This window comes from Zingiber officinale, chromosome 6B, assembly GCF_018446385.1.
Source record: "Zingiber officinale cultivar Zhangliang chromosome 6B, Zo_v1.1, whole genome shotgun sequence".
NCBI classification, from domain to species: Eukaryota; Viridiplantae; Streptophyta; class Magnoliopsida; order Zingiberales; family Zingiberaceae; genus Zingiber; species Zingiber officinale.
The window spans coordinates 33,238,486-33,244,404 of record NC_055996.1 but is presented as its reverse complement, the minus strand read 5'-3'; positions in this window follow the sequence as shown (position 1 = coordinate 33,244,404).

Here is a 5,919-nt window from a genome sequence, read left to right as displayed (position 1 = left end):
AAGGTTCTCCTTCTTTCTCTCTTTGGTTCTTGTGTTTTCTTTGCATTTCTTTCCCGATTTTCGATCCTCGGGGCATCGTTTCGTTTGCTGTCTTCTTTCTCCGATTCTCTACCTTTCTTCGCCTTTTTTGATTTCGTCCGCTCGGACAATGCATAGCTCTTCCCAGCCACAAGACCAAGCCCTTGGCCCATGGTATACCACCATGGAGTCGCGCTTCGATCGGCGCGACGCTGACATTCTGATAGATAGTTTTGGCATCCCTTCCGACCTCGAAATTATCTTACCCACTCCCTCCGCTCGGCCAAAAAAACCGCCGCGCGGAGCCTTTTGTGTTTTCCGCGACCAGTTCACTGTCGGTCTGTGACTTCCAATTCATCCCTTTATCATTGACGTCTGTAATTTTTTCGGCGTTCCGCTCGGAAGCCCAGTTCCCAATACTTTCCGCCTTCTATGCGGTGTTGTTGTCCTATTCAAAATCCATAACATCCCCCTCTGACCGGAGGTTTTCTACTATTTCTACTACCCTAAACAATCTGAACCGGGCACTTACATGTTCCAGGCTCGGACCGGTTTAGTTTTCTTCAATAAACTACCCTCTTCCAATAATCATTGGAAAGAATTTTATTTTTATATTTGCCTTCCCGAGCAGGCCCCCTTCCTAACGAAGTGGCAGATCGGACCACCAACTTCACAAGAGCTCAAAAGGTTCAAAACCCGACCGGACTATCTTCATGCAGCCAACATGCTAGCCGGTCTGAGGATTGACATCAACAAATTCCTGCCTGAAGGGGTTATGTATGTTGGTGCGGTTAGCACTAATGATTTCCCAGGTTTTGATGAATGACAAATCAGGTTAAGTTAGTTTTGTTGTTGTCTGACACTTTGATCCAGTGTGCAGGAGAAGTCCAGACAAGTCGACGGGCTGACCGGATGTCTGGCACGAAGTCCAGCTAGGTCGACGGGCTGACCGGACAGCTGGCAAGAAGTCCAAGCGGGTCGACGGGCTGACCGGATAGCTGGCGAGAAGTCCAAGCGGGTCGACGGGCTGACCGGACGCTTGGCGAGAAGTCCATCTAGGTCGACGGGCTGAACGGATAGCTGGCGAGAAGTCCAGACGGGTCGAAGGGCTGACCAGACGTCTGGCAGGTAAGTAAGGTAAGTCACTGGAGGGGAGTGACTGCGAGGACGCGTTCCCGGGAAGGGAACATTAGGCGTCGATCCGGCTTAGATCCATTTCAGATATCTAAGTCGAGATCGTGACTAGATTCCGGTCTCGGAAAGACGGAATATAAGTCATACTCTTTGCTATTACTTTGTTGAACTTTAATTGTGCTAACAATCTGTTTTACAGGATATATATTTACCTCCGGACTAACGTTTGTCGTGCAGGACGGATTCTGCGAGAAAACAGGGTCCGGGCGCCCGGAAGGGATCCGGGCGCCCGGAAGGGATCCGGGCGCCCGGGAGGGAAATTTCATCCTGATCGCGCGTCGCCACGTGGAGCTCGCTGGTTGGACTTGCCACGTCTCACCAGGGCGCCCGGAAGACATCCAGGGCGCCCCGAGCCTCATATAAAAGAAGGGTCAGAGGAGAGCTTCAGTACAACAACGAAAAGAAAAGTCTTCCACTGCTCTGCACTTCTGCGACGCTAACAAAGCTCCGACACTACGCTCCTTTCTTGTCTTTATTGTCGGTATTTGTTTTTCATTTTCATTAGCATTCATTGTACTGTTTTTTGTAATCATTATTTCGAACTGCTAGTGAATTGCTCAACGAAAGTACTCACGGAGTACGGGCCTTCGAGTAGGAGTCGTCACAGGCTCCGAACGAAGTAAAAATATCTGTGTCTACTTTATTTTTCCGCTGCGTTTATACTCGTCTTTTTCGAATCGATATTCACCCCCTTTTTGAAAAACACATCATCATCTTTTCACCGTTGCTTAGTATTGATAAAATATTACAGTTTCAAAATTTTGGAATAATATTTTTTTATTAATATTTTAATAATATTTTATTATTTTTTTTTGAAAATAGTGAAATATTATTTTTTCAGCACTGCTAATCCAAAACCAAGTCTTGGGATTTTTTTCTGTTTCTCTGTGTGCAAGAATAATGACTCTTCAAGAAGGACGGAACCCCCACGAACCACCACCATACGATCAAGATTTCAACTATTGGAAGCGATTAATGGAATGCTTCTTAGGAAGCGTAAACTTTGATTATTGGCTGATATTGAGAAAACCCTCTCAAAACTCAGAACAAAATACAAATGTAAGTAAAATCATTTGTAATGTTTTACCTAACAATGTTTTATGCAGAGTATAAAAGTACAAAGATGCACATGAGCTTTGGACCCAATTGATCAAACTTCACGAGGAGCCGATGGAGCTTGAGGATCAAGTAAAAATCGAATCTGAACTCGGGTTAGATCCAATCGAAAAGGCTACTGAATTAGGGGTTGCGCTCAAGGTTAGTGATATTTACTAAAATACCCCTGCTAATAGTAGTTTAGAAAATATGAGCATTGATCTGGTTATTTCTGAAAATATATGTGAAAACAATGTAGTTGACAATAATTACAAAAATACCCCTAAGATATTATCTGATAAAACAAATCCAATTAATTTAAAAAAATTCAAACTTGAACCTAAACAAATCTGAAAACTCAAATGATAGAGAGGACAAGGTGAATATTGATCTAGATAAAATTAATAAATTATTTAATAATCTAGACAATATTAATCTAGAAAATCCTATCCAAACCCAGGATAATTTAATTAATAAAAAATTAAATTTTAACGATAAGAATAATCTAATAAATTCCACTAATTATATCAACTTAAAAAATAAAGAAAATATAAGAATAAAATCAAACACTTTGATAAAATCAAAACTAAATTTAACAAAATTAAAATTAAATGTTAAGAATAACATATTAAATAAAGATAATCTGAAAAATTCAAAATTAACAATTAATAAAAGGTTAAAAGATAAACCTTTAAGGAAATATAATTCAAACAATTTAATTAATTCAAATTTAAAAATGAATAAAAACTTAAACTTTAAAAATAAGCTAGTAAAGAAAGATATTCAATTAACCTAATAAAAGTGAAATTGAAAGAAAATTTAAATATTAAATACATTCCCCTAAAGAAAGATAATTTGACTAATTTAATTAATTCAAAATTAAAAACTTGAATCTAAATTACAAATTAAACATTAGATTTTAACCAAAACCTAACTATAATAAACCCAGAACTAAAAACTAAATTAATGACCAATAATTCAGGGGGAGGTTCTAGAATAGCTGGCACCTCCAAAACTAACCTACCCGACAGGGTAACCCTAACCAACCTACCCGAAAAGGGTAACCCCAACCAACCTACCCGACAGGGTAATTAGGACTAGTTATAGAGGGTTCAAGTTTAACTTGAATCATGGTACTGGTGAAGTTTTTTGATGATAGTACGTTGGGGAAGCTTGGGCATCGCATGTCTAGAAAGATATGGCTTCAATCTGGTGCATTTGGCCAAGTGGAACCGACCGAAGCTACCTTTAAATGGATCCTAACTAGTTAGACCAAGGTTTAGTACTAAGCTCCGTGGATAGGACTATTCGAAAAATCTCGAAAGGTTGGTTACTTCTAATGATGTCCAGGTGACTCACCAAGCTTAGAAGTTTATCCGAAGAATGCCTATTTGTTGAGACCAAAGCTAAACCTGAATCTAACACAAGTTAAACCAAACTCTGTAATTAAAATCTAATTCATCTCACAAAATTATAGAATTCCTTGATTGATAATCTAGATCGGGTGAGATGAATAAGGATCAAATTAAATTTCAAATTAAATTAAAACTAATTAAAATTAAATTTCAAATTTTAAATTGAATTGAATTTCAAATTAAAATTAAATTTCGAATTAATTAAAAATTAAATTTTGAATTAAAACTAAATTAATTTTTTTAAAAAAATTAAATTAACTTTAAAATTATTTTAAAAATAAAATTTAAAACAAAAATTAACTTTAAAAAATATTTTAAAATTTAACTTTAACTTAAAAATTATTTTCAAATTTTTTAAAAAATTATTTTAAAAACTCTTTTAAAAATCATTTTAAAAATTTTAAAAAAAAATCTTTTAAAAATTATTTTAAAAACTCTTTTAGAAATCATTTTCAAAACTTTAAAAAAAATTTAAAAAATTCTTTTAAAAACTCTTCTAAAAATTATTTTAAAAACTTTAAAAAATTCTTTTAAATTATTTTCCATTTTAAATATTTTAAAAATTCTTTTAAAAATTCTTATAAAAACTCTTCTAAAAATCATTTTAAAAACTTTTAAAAATTCTTTTAAAAACTCTTTTAAAAATCATTTTAAAAACTTAAAAAAAAAATCTTCTAAAAACTCTTTTAAAAATCATTTTAAAAACTTTAAAAAATTCCGTTAAAAATTATTTTAAAAACTCTTTTAAAAATCATTTTAAAAACTTTTAAAAAAAAATTCTTTTATAAATTCTTTTAAATATTATTTTCAAAACTCTTTTAAAAATCATTTTAAAAACATTAAAAAATTCTTTTAAAAACTCTTTTAAAAATCATTTTAAAAACTTTAAAAATTTCTTTTAAAAACTCTTCTAAAAATTATTTTAAAAAATTTAAAAAATTCTTTTAAATTATTTTCCATATTAAAAATTTTAAAAATTCTTTTAAAAATTCTTATAAAAACTCTTTTAAAAATCATTTTAAAAACTTTAAAAAATTATTTTAAAAAACTCTTTTAAAAATCATTTTAAAAACTTTAAAAAATTCTTTTAAAAATTCTTTTAAAAAACTCTTTTAAAAATCATTTTAAAAACTTTAAAAATCTTTTATAAATTATTTTTAAAACTCTTTTAAAAAATCATTTTAAAAACTTTAAAAAATTCTTTTATAAATTCTTTTAAAAATCATTTTAAAAACTTTAAAAAATTCTTTTAAAAATTATTTTAAAAACTCTTTTAAAAATCATTTTTAAAAAAAAAAAACTTTAAAAAATTCTTTTAAAAATTATTTTTTTTAAAAAAAAGCTCTTTTAAAAATCATTTTAAAAACTTTAAAAATTCTTTTAAAACCTTTTAAAAATTATTGTTATTTTAAAAATTATTTTAACTTAAAAATTATTTCAAAAATTATTTTAAAAACTTTTAAAAATAATTTAAAAACTATTTTAAAAATTATTTTAAAACTATTTTAAAAATTATGTATCATTTTGAAAAATTCTTCTTATGTTTTCACTATAATAAAATTCTTTTAACTTAAAAAAAAATAGTAATAATAATAAATTATTTCTGTAGACCATTTTCACTTTAAAAATTATTATTTTGACTTTAAACTCATTTTTTCTTAAACAACATTTTAACCTTAAAACTAGTTTTTAATTTAACTTAAACTTAAAACTTAAACCTAAATTAATCACTGATATTAATTTTAATCTAAAATCAAAACTTAATTGAACGTATATTAATTATCATTAAATAATTATAAAAATCATTTTAATATCCTGTTAGAAATCCCTTAAAAATAATTCTTTTAAATTCATTTAAAACTTAGACACCTAACTTAAAAACTTAAATTCCATTAACTTTAACTTTAAACTTAATTATGTAATTAATAAGTATAACTTAACTATTTAAGTTTAACTTTATTTGAGAACTACGCTTGATTTGATTAGAACCTAGGTTTAACCTTAGTAAAAATATTAAAATTACTCTAAGTCATTTTTTTTAATCAACCTTTAAAATATTAATTATTTTTATTAAAACACAATTAAAGTTTCACTTAAATTGAACCTTACTTAACCTTGTTTAATAACGAGTTTAACTTCATCTTTAAACTAAGTTAATCCAACTTAAAAGGAAGTAAATGAAAAGTTAAATTATAAC